The sequence below is a fragment of the Helianthus annuus genome, chromosome 8, assembly GCF_002127325.2.
Source record: "Helianthus annuus cultivar XRQ/B chromosome 8, HanXRQr2.0-SUNRISE, whole genome shotgun sequence".
In the NCBI taxonomy this organism is placed as follows: domain Eukaryota; kingdom Viridiplantae; phylum Streptophyta; class Magnoliopsida; order Asterales; family Asteraceae; genus Helianthus; species Helianthus annuus.
The window spans coordinates 81,812,431-81,828,489 of NC_035440.2; the positions used below are offsets into that span (position 1 = coordinate 81,812,431).

At 36.2% G+C, this 16,059-nt stretch overlaps 1 pseudogene; it reads left to right on the plus strand.

The window, feature by feature from the left end:
* The first annotated feature begins 10,109 nt into the window (after positions 1 to 10,109).
* Positions 10,110 to 13,895, plus strand: LOC110873192 (annotated as a pseudogene).
* The last annotated feature ends 2,164 nt before the right edge of the window (positions 13,896 to 16,059 follow it).

Consider the following 16,059-nt stretch of genomic DNA (forward strand, 5'->3'; position numbering starts at 1 on the left):
AATATATCATATTTTTATCAAGTAGAAAATATATTATTTTGAATGGAGAAAAAGAAAATAAATCTATTTTCTTGAACAATTAGAAAATATAATATTTTTTGAAGAAAATATATATTTTCTTAAACAAATTTAGAATATATTATTTTTGGGTGAAAAATGAAATTATAAATATTTTCTAAGATAATCTTGAAAATATATTATTTTTGGGGTTTATATGCAAATATAATTATTTTTGCCCAGGAAGAATTATAGATGATTTCTATAAAAAGTTTTCTTAAAATACATATATTTTAAGAATATAAATTTGTGATTTTATTGGTTAAAAATATTATTCCTGAAAATTAAATACAAAAATTAAGTACAAGAATACTTAATGACTACAATAAAAATACGCATTCTCGTACGTACAAATACACACCGGAAATATACCACCAATACTTGGCAAAATACACAAGACCAAAAATACACAAGTATAATTATACCAATCCTTGGGAGAATACATATGTTTAAATACATGATATACCAAGTTAAAATATATTATTTTAACAAATATTCCAAATTATTGACAAATATAATTTAAGTTAAAATATTATTATTTTAACTAATAATTATTTATTTTGGAATAATATAATGTACATCAAGACGTAACTCAAAGGATACTAAGTCTTAACAAAGCAACTAAGACTAAAAGTCGTTACACGACCTAAACGTCTAATAAAACATGGCACGTGTGTAGGTAGTTGTGCGATTCACAGAAGGACCTTTAGGTATACGAGACAGCAGGACGCAAAATAGTGAGTTCATGTCCCCCTTTTCTTTTAACTGTTTTCAGTTTTATAACTTCGAGGGTGATATACATGTTACAAATGTTACGATGATTACAAATAGTATGATTAGCTAAGGAATGAACTGTTAGATCATGTGAATGGGTAGGCGTTAACTTAAGACCATTAATCCTTGTATAAGGACCGAGGGGCATGAGCGATAGATCTATTTGGGTGTTGCGAGCCCCACCCATGGGTCCGCGAGTTGGCCGCATGTGGTGACTATGTCGTTCCAGCCGGGTGGCCCGGTACGAAATACGCAAAGGTTTGAGCCTTCCTGCACCATTTCACACATATTAATATATTAGCTACACATTAATTGATCTGTTCATAGATGCTTTCATACCGGATTACAAAGGCATACATACAATTGTTTACAAGATTATTCGAACTCAAACAGAAACACATTAACTCGCTCAACTTTTGTTGATGTTCTCAAAATTACATGTATTTCAGGAAACAAGATGGATCTTGGGCGCTGGTGTTGTTTTCAAGAATAAATTTCAAGTTTTGATGTCATCCACTTTTGAATTGTAACATAACTTGAGGAGATGTTGGTTGAAACTTAATGACTTGTGTTTGTAATGTTTTAAACTTATGAATGGATGAACATCATGTTTTAATCATATAGTTGTTTATTATGATTGAATGCAATGATATTGAACAAGTCACACATCATACGCTTCCGCAAAAGTCAGGGTGTGACATCAGGCCCGTCGTCAGCCCTCGCCGACCCTAGGCCGGACCCCATACCGTGTAGTCTAATGGTTAATGCTCTCTAAGGAGTATTTTTCACTACTTCCGTATCATAACGCCCTTTTAAAAAATGTCTAACGGCTAATGCCTCTTACTGCCCATTTCATTCAATACTTTCTACTTTTTATCTCCTCTATAGGCATTATTCTAGAAATGTCCATTCCTTTTCATGCCCCTATAACATTCAAAGAGATGATGATGGGGTGTTATCAAACCCTTTCATGTCCCTATAATGTGCATTACGCATGACCTAATGTGCATGTGTCATGGTATTTACTTGTGGGTGAGTTTAAAATTCGACAAACCAATATATAACGTTAGAAGGAAATCATACTGTTAGTGATTGTACTGTGTGTAATAAAAGTTATAAATACTTAGCAAAAATAGAGTTCTGAGAATGGAACAAACTTTGCAAATCATCATCATCATCATCATATAATGTATATATGTGTGGACGCTCTGGGGGCAAAAGTGAAAGTGCATTAATTTTAACGTTATTTTACTAATTTCATGGAAATAACGTTAAAGAGAGGGATGATTAATCATGCATCATGTCGTGGCGTTGATAGCCGAAAGACAAAAGGGTACATGCACTAACCGGCCTTTGTCCCGATTGTTGACTGTTATGTAAATAATATATATTATTTGACATAATTCTTTTAATTATATTTAAGGAAGAAAAGCTATGTTTATTAGTTTTCTGACTGAATATTATTTTTTTTGTTTTATGAGAACATAATTATGCATACCTGTTAATTACTAAATTTTAAATAATAGTATAATTATTCAAACTTAATTTTTGTTGGTGTACCTTGTGTCTGAAGTTTGAATTATAGTTTATTTATTTTGTATGTCAATCTTGAACCCGCAATGTGTACGATTTATTTATTCTCTTTAAGTGTTAATTATATTGTAAGTTGTATTAAGTGTGACTTCCTCCTGTCACAACCTAATACAACATTTAGTTATATATTGGGTGTTTATCGAAACAGAAAGGATGAAGTGAACATCGAAATAGACTTTTGATTGGTTCTGTTTCGATGTATCTTACCTATTTCGATAAGCTTCGATGCTCAGGGGACTTGTTTCGATTTTTTTTCCTTGGTATGTCCTATAAATATCAGTGACAAAAACGCAAACCCGCTACAAAAAAGACTGATAAAACAGAAGAACATAAAATGTCGGAACCACGTCACATTATGGTTGCATATTTGGATCCGCAAGAAAAGCTAGATGAATTCAAGGAGATTACAAGGTGGTTGCGCGAGTCACGGATCAAAGAAGCCATTACTCATCAGACGCCTGTATACAAGACGTTGATTAAGGAATTCTGGGATTCGGCAAGTGTTGTAGAAATTGATGGAAAAGAGATAATCCACGGGCAAGTGAATAAACTGAATATGGATGTTTCTGCTGAAGTCCTCAATACTGTTTTACAACTTAGTGACAATCCTGATGCTTCGTATTCTGTTCCAATTATGTGCCAACGTGGATGCTTATTACGCATGAAGTGTGAGAATGATATCTTGGGAGGTCAAATCAACAAAGCGTGGTTGCCGCTACGATACAAGTTCCTGTTACTTATTCTTATTCAATGTTTGAGCAATCGACGAGGTGGTTATGATATGGCGAGTAACGACTTGGTAGGGTTGATGGTTGCTTTGGTATTGAACAGACTGTTCTGTATTTCAAAGTATATCTTCGCAAACATGAAGGAATATCTGGAAGAACAGGTGCTGGTGGCAACAAGTTCTGGATGTATCCGAGATTTCTGCAGATGAGCATGAATGTGCAACATCCTAATCTTCCAAAGGCTGACAACGATATTCTAAAGATTGATGCGATGTTGGAACATTCGTTGAATATATTTAGGGGTGTAGCTGCTAAGCGATACACAGAAAGTACACATCCTAGGAAGATGTTTGGTGCGTTAACGAATAAGGATTACGTCGCTCCGACGAATGATAAGTGGCGTCATGATGACAGCCAATCTGACGATGAAGAACCAAAGTTGAAGAAGATGATTGAAGACAAGTTTAGTCGTAAGAAGTTGAAGATTTTTTTGTGATACTGTCGATGAAAGTGATAACGACGACTGTAATGATGAAGATGGTGATGGTGGTGATGGTGGAAATGTTGGTGCAAGTGCTCCTGGTGGCGACAAGATGAATCTGATTCAGACGATAATCAGCCTGAACCAGGATATGAACATTACTATGATGATCGTGGTGTTAGGCAAGTTCAACGGATTCGTACGGAGCAAGATGCTGGTTATGTTCCATCCGACACTGAGGCAGAATGATTGAAAAAGAAGAAAGCTGCTGTTGGTAGGAATAAAGAAGTAGGAAGACGATTGGAACATCGTCAGCACAGCCAACAGTGACACAACATCAATCCACAACAGAACCTGTTCACGAAGCTGATGTCAATCCTCAGTTTGCATTCACAGAGGTAGAAACTGTAGCAATGATGGCTTCTCCCTCAGAAGCAACTGAACCACCTCCCGTAGCTACAACTGCAGTTGAAACACTTGTCGTGTCACCACAAGCTGAACCACAACATGGAACTTCCTCTATTCATCAATACAGATCTGCAACTCATCAGCAAATCTAAGAGCATCGTAGTAGATTGTTCTTAGAAATGGAGCAGGATGAAAAGGTTGATATTCTGTTTACGCAATTACAAGCTGCTACAGGTCAGATAAATCAGCAATCGGAGTTTATGTCTTCAACTAAAAACACTGTGATCAAGCAACAGTTGGGGATTAACACGTTGAAATCAACTGTTGAAAGGCAGCAAGCAGAGATACACAGTTGAGAGCTGAAAATGAACGGCTGAAAGCTACTGATGCTGAACGAGCAGCGCAATTGTTACAGATGTTGGCAACTGACAATGCTCGTGGTATTGAAATGAATAGGTTGAAAGAACAAAGTGTCTCTGTACAACGATCTGCAGATAGACTGGTTGCAAGGCATGATGATATGAAAAAATGGTACGACAGCAGGAACACCACACTGGTGGAGGGTTTCACTTCCATTAAGAATGCCTTTAAGCTGAGAAAAAAGAGGGTTAACATATTGTGGTTAGAAAGATGCAAAGAACAAGAAATTCTACGCAAACATGATCATGATAGTGAAGACCCAGGAAATCCTGATACATCAGCTTCCTCTGGTCAACCAGGAGCTTCCACGTCAACTCAGATTGTGGTTTATAAGCCTCTGCAGATTGTGTTCGCTCCAGTCACCTCAGGTGGATCTAAAGAGGAACTGGAGTAGTTGGATAGTGGTCATCTTGGTGAAAGCTCTACAGCTGGTGAGAATGTGGTGTTAAGTTCTTCTGATATTACATTACAGGTGTGTCCTCCTGTTTCTGGTGAAGATTTAGAAGAAGGAGAGTTCGTGTCTAAACTCTCAGATGAATAGATTTTGGCTTTAAAAGAAATGAAAGTACTTGATGATGCTACTATTGACGAGATTCCTAGTGAACCTGAAGTAGCAAACTTAGATGATCTTGAAGAGAGAGTTTTTGAAGGTAATGCGGAAAAGTCTAAATACGTGCGAGAAGACGGTACAGAGTTTAATCCATTTGAAGAAGATTGGTTAAAGGATAACTTGGATGAGATCGATGACAAGTTGAAGAACCGTGATTCATCAGATGTTCCAACTGATTCTTTTGAAGAATGGAGAAAGAAGTTTCTGTCAACGTCTGCAAAGCCAGCTCCTTCTGCAGTTCAAGTTAATTATATGAAGTACGAGAAAGTTCATCCTCATGGAAGAATCCTAAGCTGGATGTTCCTAAAAGACATTCATTGCATGGCCGTGAAGCGTGAGCATGGAATTCAGTACTTCAGGTCGCTTCTTAGCATTCTTACGTTACCATTTTATGATGTTGCAGCGTTGGCGAAGCTGGAGTTAATAAATCAATCAAATTACGATTGCGCTAAGTTATTCACTCGCAAGCTAAGGACTGAACGAAGAAGTGGTTGGAAAGACGAGTTGTACAAGCCGCAGTTTCCGATGCATGAACAAATCAAGTATACATTGGATCCAGCAACCAAAACTGCACGTTACAAGCTTGTTTACAAGCCCGTGAAGGTTTTGGATAAGATTCCGCTCATGCCAATGAAACAAGAAATTCTTGGGAGCATGGCTTTATGGTGCTACGACTCGGATACACATGAAGCAGTCATCGTCTTCAGAAATGATGAAGAAAACTTCCATATCCTCGATCCGATGTGGATCGTCAATATGTTCGCTGCTGACATCGACAAACTATTTCGACACGACATTTTCTATGAAGACAAGGACGCTCATCAAGCTTTGCTATTTCAACGCGTCGCTTTTTTATTTTTGCTATTATCACGGGATTCACGCTGGGAGCTCGTGGTCTGAAGCAGATCACTAGAAACAAAGACCGAAGACGAAGCAACAGCCAAGGGGGAGTTTGTCGGTGCAGTTTTTGTGTCTGTCGCTTGTTCTTGTTACGTTGTAAGTGTACGGTCTTTATTAACGTGTCTGTAATGTTTTGGTCGAGACGACCAAGTCAAGATATCCTCCTATCTTGACTTGGTACGACATTGTCAATGTAATGTTTCGTAAGACAGATGCATATGTGCAATCTGTCATGTGTTTAATAATGTTTTGTTGTTTCTGTCTTCTGTCTGCATGTCTGTCTATTTTGCAGCCTCCCCACGAAGAACCATTCTTCATGGGATCCCATCATCACGAATAACATGTTTCGTCCCTGATAGTCTTTCGTTGGCTTGTCCCACGAAGAACCTAGTGTTTCGTGGGCCTACATGTTTCATGAGCCCAATAACATTCTTCGTAATGTTACTGGGTCAGGGGCTTATAAATAGACATCATGTCCATACAGAACAGCTAAGAGGAAATTCAGAGAGTCTGTCAAACATTGTGTGTATGTGTTTGTACTTGTTCTCTTCAGATTTATCAAGATAGTGAATCTTTGGTTACTCGTGTTTGTTATATTTTGTTTTGGTTGCATTCTTACGTGGATTCCACACTCGTAAGTGTGTTATAGAAGTAGGTTTCTTGATCCTCCAAGTGGACCTACAGGATCGGGCTCGGCTCGTTTACACACGTAGTAAAAAGCAGTTTCAACCTTTTTATGTAGTAAAAAACAATTGAATGATAAAAATGTTGAACTCCAATAATAAAATCCCAATCTCATTCTACTACAAGTTTCGACAGGATCAATTGCAGCCATGGGTGATAATCTCAACCTCTTCTTCTTGTACAAATATGCAAATTGTAGACAAAGCTTATCTCCAAAGTCAAAATAGGTTTGATAATAAAGTAGAAAAAAAAACCACTAGATATATTTCAAATCCAAAATAATTCTGTGAAATCAAAGTCATAACAGGTTATTAAACGATTACCTTTATGTAAATATAAACTAAAAAAAACGATTTTCTTGCTATGTACACATACATATAAGAATTCATTTATATAAGAACACAATAACTAAACGTATATTTTTTTCATAAAAATAAAATAATAATAATAATAAAATTAGGGTTTTACCTTTTATAAATCTGGTTTGGGAAGAAGATGGTGAGGATGCTAAATCACAAGAAACCGACTTAAGATGGTGTCCAGCAAAGGATTTCCAAAATAAATGCATACAAATACATACTTATTCACCAAGACAAAAAGGAATCGAAAGAGGGTTCTTGTTATTTACCTTACTGGTGGTAGACAAGTATGCGATTGCTTCAATGTCCGGTGGTACAGACGAGCGGCAGATAGAATTTCTTGATTTTTGTCACTATATAGTCTTATCTGAACAAAGAGATGTAAGCTCATGTGTGGGGTAGGGGTGTTCAAAGTTCGATTAGATCATTAGGAACGGTTTGGTTTACAGTTCCTATCGTATAAAACCAGACCGAACTGTAAGACTTAATAATACAGATTATATTAATATTTTATATTAGGACATCTATGAACAAGTATTGACCATTTTGCTCGCCGGAGGGCCAACTGACCCCCTGACCTAAGGTTGTGCAACGGTTCAGAATCGGATCGGACCGAACCGAACCGGGACCGAACTGGAACCGAACGTACCGGTATCGAAAATTTCTAATTCGGTATAAATTTAAATATTTAAAATATGGTAATAATAAAACTAGTTAAATATTTAAATATGGTAATTAATTTTCCATCACAAATGCGTAGCAAATTGCTACACATTTCCTAAGCAATAATTAATTATATTGCTGATTAAACATTAAAATATAATCTAAGTATAATAATAAATATTTCGTCATAAATGCATGGCAAGTTGCTACACATTTTAGACGTTATAATTAATAATACTATTAGTTAAACGTTTAAATACGACACTTTTTTTTTTGAAATTTTTATTTATTTAAATATAACCAGAAAACTTGTTAAGTTACATCAAAACAGAAGGTAGACGGGCAACAAGCTGCGCCGCCAACCTTTTCTGAATTGCAAACCCCAACCTCCCGAACACAAACCCCTGCCCCCTTGGGGTCGAACAATTGCTGTGGATAACCCGTTGAACCCTCGTCAAGAAGTTGATGGCTTCTGGCGCTAGGGAGCCAAAAGTATCAAAGGCAAAAGGGATAAAGACATGTTAGTTCTCTGCGCAAGCTTTAGCGTGCTTATCCAATATAATAATAAATGTTTTGTCACAAATGCATAACAAATTGCTACGCATTTCTGACGCAACAATTAATATTTAAATGAATTTAACATATAAATCTAATTCCAACAAATAAATAATTGTTCCGTCGGAAATGCGTAGCAAGTTACTACGCATTTCTCACGCAATAGTTAATAATAATAATAATTAAACGTTTAAATATAATTCAAATACAAATATAATTCATCCATCGTAAATGCATAGCAAGTTGCAACGCATTTTCGATACAATACTTAGACTTAGTATTTTTGTCACTATTGTGTCGCAAATTGGCCAAAAAAAACCAAAGTCTTTTTTCCGTAGGAAATGCGTAGTAAATATGTCAAAATTTGCGACGCATTTTTTTGCGTAGGAAATTTTCGTAGCAAAATGACCACTTTTCTAGTAGTGTATACACACTATCATTCTAGAGCGAGTAACTACATAGAGAAAACATGAATCAAACCCTAGATCTCAGTGAGTGATCGTGTGTCACCTTGTGGATTCACTATATCGGGTTGATTTCTCCATCCGAGATCGAATACAACCTGTTACATCGCATTCCCTAGTTTGTTTTTGAAGCATTCAAGTCGGTTAAAGGGTTTTCTCAAAATGATGTGAGAATCACGTAAGAGTTTACACATTTTTTATGTTTGAAGCTTGAAATGATGTTATGGGTTAATTCTAATGCATTTCCAATGCAAAATTTAGGATCTTGATGTGGATACAAGTTTAGATCTAAAGAAAAACCACCATTTTTATGTTTTAAGGTTCCAAGTACTTTTCGCATGACCCTTTTTGTGCATTTTGCATGGATAGTTTAATTTTCGTATTTTGCATGGATAGTTTTAGTTTTCACATAATACTTGGCACGGTAGTACATTTCGCTAGATGTGTAGTAGTGAAAAGTATGGTTTGGAAAGGTTGATATATACGAAATGCTAGTTAAGTGAAATTTATTATATGTTAATTCAAGTGTTATGAATTTTATGCTAACATGAAAGGATAATAATCCCTAATAGTGGACAAGTCATAAACTGACCTGAATATATTTTATAATTGAAATGAAATATTCTAGTTCAAGTTCAGTTCCTGGTGTCACTCATTTTTTTTTGTCATGTCAATGTCTATTGTTTTATTCCAGAATAAACATTGTAACAATGAAAATATCTACAACCGAGAATTTGTATAAAATTTATGAAACTTAAGTGAATAAAACCATAATGGTTTACGAAAAAAGAAAAAAATGTATTTAATTTGTAAATAAAATTTTAGAGCATCTACATCACTTCTTTCATCCGGACCATCAACTCACCACATTTCATCATACTATTTCCTCTTCCATACGCTTCTCTCTACTCTCTTCTACCCTTCTCGCAAACTGGTCTACACCTCATCTAGAGTTCTGTACTTGTCTTCGGATTTTACCTTCGGACCTCTCTCACAACGTTGCTTGTCCGGGAAATTTGGAATTTCGAATGTCAGCCATGTCACCCGCTTTGTGGGTGCCCTTACAAAAGAGACGAATCATGGACCAAGGAGTGCCAAGGGTAAAAGTAGGGGCAAATAGTGTTTTGTATGAGCATGATGAAAACTACATCCACTTATCAAGCCATTTGGTGAAAGAAACTTCACCCCACCTCACCTCACCCCACCCACACCCCATAGAAAAAAACCTTTATAAATGGGCTGACGTCATTAAATTTGTGACCTTGTAGGGTTCCCTTATCATAAGAACTCCACCAATAAATGTACGGCTAGGATTAAGTCTTGAGTCATACTCAAAACCCTATCACCAGATTTAACTCTCCACTCACTAATCAATATGATAAGAACATCAGTATAAATAAGAACCCTAATTAGTCCCACTCACTTCACCTCAAACACAAGATAGTACTTGAGAGAGAAACACAAAATAGAAGATAAAAAATGGGTCAAGAAGATGAGATGATGATGATGAGGAAAGGACCATGGACTGAACAAGAAGATGTTCAGTTGGTTTCTTTCGTTAACATGTTCGGAGATCGACGATGGGATTTCATAGCAAAAGTTTCAGGTTTGAAGGTGGCGGGAGATACAAAAATGAAAATATAGGTAGTAATATTTGATTACTGTTAGGAATAAAGATTTTGTTGGTCATGAAAATTATCTATAAATAAAGAGAATTAAGTAATTAAACAATTATATTTTTATAGTTGCACCAAATTTAATCTTTATTTTTCTTCTGTCTAACCTACCCAAATACATATTATTGGGGATTATGTTTCTTGAAATTTCAATTATTCAGGTTTAAAAAGAAGTGGAAAGAGTTGCAGACTGAGATGGGTAAACTATCTACACCCAGGTTTGAAAAGAGGCAAGATGACTCCTCAAGAAGAACATCTAATCGTTGAGCTTCACTCTAAATGGGGAAATAGGTTTGATTTTCATTTAGATCTATTTTTTTGTTATCTTATAATTGTTTTGAATTGTTGCTTTATATGCATTTTTTTTTAAATTGGGTATCTTGAGATATCTATGATAAAAATTCTAAAGGTTAATCATGAAATTGAGTAGAGATATTTCTTTTTTCATATTTTTTATAGTAGAGTTTTTCCTTTTTTTCTTTTGGTTTATTTCATATTTTTAATATAACGAGATATTTCTTTATTTTTTAGTTTACAAATACCTTTTTAATCCATGATATTGATTAAGCACAAAGTATATAGAACTTAGTATTTATGCTATATTCTCTTTTATTGCTTTTTATTTAGTTCATGAACGTATAAAGTTGACTCGAATTATTCTACCATTATATGTGGATTCGAGAAGCATGTTTGCATATTTGAATGGTCTTAGGCTCTTAGTGTAGCTCGAATATGCCTTGAAGTTTGATGGTGAATATTGTTCTAATTGAATCATAATTTACTTGCTAATGGTAATTATAAATTAAGGTCGCTGGATAATTACATCCTGATTTCTAAACAATAACTTTTTGTATTATATCTGTTGGAAATTTGATGAAAACAGCATTTTTCATGTGGGGGATTGTTGGAAAATAAGTGAAAATAGCATTTTTCACAAATATAGGAAAATGATTTTTTCCTATTTTGGACTACAAATAAATATAATAAAATGAGCGGGTTTTATGTATTTATTTGTGGGTTTGTGTTCTATGTTGGAAGAGCTTCGCAACGAACTAAACCACGTCCAAAACCGAGCTAAGATGAATGAGATATCGATGCTCAAAGTTGGGTGTTTGGAACATTCAATGTTGAAACTAAAGGGAAAGTAGCACCTTGTCCCACATAGGAGGAGAGATGGAACTTAAATGGGTATTTAAGGTGGAACTCTCCATCCTTATTGTTTCATGGAAGCACACACTAGTGTCCTCGCGAAGGGTGCGGAGCACCCTAACTCGCACTCGCACTCGCACTCGCACTCGCACACGCTCGCGCGCGCGCGCGCGTGGCGTGGGCGATGAGGCGCAATGTGGCGCGCGCGCGTGGCGTGGGCGATGAGGCGCAAGGTGACGTGGCGCACGCCGCACCGCCGCACGGACGGACTTGAGCTGCACCGCCGCACGCCGCATGGACGGACTTGAGCTGCACCGCCACACGCCGCATGGACGGACTTGAGCTGCACCGCCGCACGGCAGTGAGCCAAGAGGACGCACGCCGCACGGCAGTGAGCCAAGAGGCTGCACGCCGCACGGCAGTGAGCCAAGAGGCCGCACGCCGCATGGCGCACCGCGCATGGGCGCGCGCGCGCGCAGAAGCTTCCAGCATTGAATGACAGGGCAGTTTCAGTCCAGCTTCGTAACTGACGAGTTAATAGGCTTTGACTGAGAATTAAATGACGTATTAAATTGCATTGAAGACGTTTAATGCAATTTAAACCTCTCATTTAATTCATTTTGACTGTTTCAACCTAGGAGCTGTATAAATACAGCTCCATACCCACTTCAGAAGTACACCAGTAACACTACAGCAATCCAAACTTTCTCTCTAGAATTTTTTCTTGCAGCTTTCAAGGTAACCTTCGGGTTGTAGGCGAACTCCGGCAGTACTACTGCTCCGGCTGTTGTACCCTGGGAAACAAAACGAGTACTCTCGGGAGACTCGGAATTTGTTTTAAGGGAAGCGTGTTGAACACGTGACTCAGCCCTCTGTTTCTACTCCTTTCTTGTATTTTGGTTTATTTCAGTTGTATTCGTACTAGTATTTTAGCTTTCTAATTTCTGTATTGTAATCATATTAATAAAATTTATTTTATTTTTTTTTTTAATTACGCGAACGGTTCCTACAATATCTACTCATCTCATCTCATTAGTTATAAAGTAATGGTATTATCTATATAATATTTCGATGTTTTTTTTTTCCTATATGATATTGTTAAGCTTATCTTAACAAATTTACACAATTAATATTTTTTTTTATAAATCTTGTTTAAAGGTTACATAACTTGCATGGATAAAAGAAATCGAAGTTTATAATAGCTACAGTTTACTTATTATAGTAACATATTCTTAATAAGTGCATTATATATAATATCAAAAAATACTAGCTTTTAGAAGAAAGTGATTAACTTTCTTGTTATAATTAAATAATTGATCATAATAATAATATAATTGTAGAAGAAAGTGATTAACTTTTTTGTTATAATTAAATAATTGATCATAATAATAATATAATAACTGGAGCCAATTGTTAGCTGGAATTCAAGCTGGTCGAAGTCCCCACATTTACACTCATCATATTCCTACTGACCTTTATGATCATTGATCACAAGAAATGACAAAGAACAAGTTGTACTTATCATCTTAACTTTATGCATGCTTGGCTTTGGTTTAAAGAATGAAAATTAATGATAACTATATATTATTTATGTTTTTCTAGAGCTTATAAACTCCTTTTGTTCTCTTGTATGTACATGATTATTTTATGAAATTATTAATGTGCAGATGGTCTAGAATTGCTCGAAAACTGCCTGGACGAACTGATAACGAGATTAAAAATTATTGGAGGACCCATATGAGGAAACAGGCACAAGAAAAGAAAAGGGCATTATCTCCATCCCCATCTCCATCAGTGTCAAATTCCTCTGCCTACTCTTCAATTACTAGCAATCCAACTGTTGATTCCATGCCAATGATGGAAACCAAAGAAAGAAGCTTTTACGACACCGGGGGATTAGAAATGGTAACTTTGACAAAGGGCAAAGGCGATAACTATAAGACGAATTGTAGTGCTACTAGTCTAAATAGCACTAGTGAAGGACAAGACGGGTATAATTCAATGGATGAGATATGGCAAGATATGGACTTATTAGAAGATGATGGTATTAAACCTGTTTTTGGTACATATAGTGAAATAGCACCTTCTCCAATATGGGATATACGGGATTATTCACTCAACGCGTTGTGGATGATTGATGGTGAAGAAGAGATAGGAAGCAATATGTTTTTTTTCCCGACAACAAGCGAGCAATTTAGGACAAGGTTAACCAGCTAATTTAGTTTTTTAAGTTACATATTTGGTGTATGTAGATACAAATAAATCCCTTGATTATGTATTATGTCATGTTACTGAAGTAATACAACAAGCCAGTCACATATGTTGTATATTACTATCACATTGTCATGGTGAATATATTAGTCGTTTTAAAGTATTTGGATTTGTACTTAATTAAGACCAACGACAATTCAAATTAAGTTACAACACTAGTTTCGAGATGTGAAGTGACTTAATCTAAATTGATGTTTATACCGGCTGATCAATAGGTATATGAGTGTTTTGATCAAATTGGTTGGTTTGTGCTAGATTAGTGTTATCGAAGGAGTTTACATCAATGTTGAAGACCGGGAGATCACATCGTATCTCCTCTCAAACTTACACAAACAAACACACTCAATCGCTCTCTATGAACCAAAGGTTATGTAGCGATTAGGGTTAAAGCCTAGATATGGACACAAACCCCTAATTGGTTATACTCATCAGCATATACTTCGCAAGACACGAAACCCTAATAGGTATCATATGCCCTTTACTCGTTAGAAATTCATCATTAAGCAGATAGTTGTTGTCCCAAAACTAACTAAGGGAATTTGAATAGAGAGAATTAAACGAAGAGAATCGAACGAAAAAATAAATAAGTATATAACAGTTATATAGTAAGTGTTGACGGAACCTTAGGTTGTTTTGTGTAGAAATTTTGCTCATAAATTTCGAATTGTGACCGGGATCCTGAACATCTATAGCATAGTCATGTTATAACAATAATGCTTGCACTAACTATTTTAATTTATCTTTATACATATGTGGTGACAATTGGACAATACTGACTAGAGATATCTATTATATGTGTCCAGGATCCTGAATCCTGAATGATCTCGGTATCCTGAATACTATTTTGGCTAACAACTACAAATTTGACTCTTATTCATAGGGACACATTGTGAGACTAAGGGGTTGTTTGTTTAGCTCTTAATGGTTCATACCTCTTTCTAGTACAACACTTAATGGTTCAGACTGTTTGTTTCTCGAACAGATGTCTGAATGGTTCAGAAATTTGTCTTTGAATTGTTAAGCATTATACTAAGTCTGAATGATTAAGACCTCTAATCTGAAATGGTCAAACATTTGTCTCTGAACGATTAAGCATTATACTGGCTCTTAATGGTTCAGACCTCTTATTGGTCAACACTTAATGGTTCGGACCACTTACTGGTTTAGCACTTAACCATTCAGATGTTGCCAAACAACCCTTAAGCTTTAACCCAGAGAATCACAATTATTGTTGAAAAGCACGTGGAGAAGCTGCTGAACAAGTCCACAACGGTCACAAGAAAAGACCGAGTTTACTCCGGAGATCCCAGATAGTTAGTTATTAGATTTTTGTTGTATTTAAACGAAGTGGATCAGATAGGATAACACATCTCACACTCTCGTAATACTTGTAACACTTAGCTCTAGATCCACTTCAGGTCTTTGTACTCAAATTTAGTGAATTAATAGCAAGAAGAAGCGGTAGGCGACTTTCAGTCGACGCTCAAGGTTTTTATGCCAGAGATCATTGCTGATCAAGGGCTTTCCTTATAAAAATCCTAAGTGTCATATTGCATTATCTTGATTATTTACTGCATTATCTCCATTGTTTTCACTGTTATCACAAATTTGCTTTAGTAACTTTTGACCAAAACAGTCGTGTCATATAATTGGCATGCATAACGAGGAATCTTACGTTGTGTCAGATAATTGGCACATATTGAGGAATCTTATGCTAAGTTAAATACAGAGTCTCGTATTTACCCATACGACACCCGTGCGAGATACGCTATACGACTCGTATATATACGAGTCGAGTACGTGACATAAAGAAATTCATGTGACCATGGCAGCCTTTATTCGATGATGTGTTTATATACGACTTATATACCCCTATACGTGTCGTACATAGGTGTCAAATGATCTTGAATGGGTGTTCCATTACTAACCCCCTTTTATATGCCGCGAACCGGGTTATGGTTTCATGTTTAGAGGCCCAATTCAAAAACAATTATCTTCTCCAATTCTTATATGCTAGTAACCATTACCATTGCTCAGTCTTCTCCTTTTTTATCTAGACGATCATGTGTCTCTGCGACAGTTATTAAGAAGGTTCAAACCAAAAAACGGTAAAGTAATATATATTAAAGGAAATTTGACCGGCCAGAAGGACACGGGACCTCCCTTGGTTCTGCTGATTTGCATCTAATGCTTATAACCTTACACCGGACCATGTTATCTGCTTGACTTACTTAATCTGGTGCCATTTCAAGTGGTGCGTTGTGCGT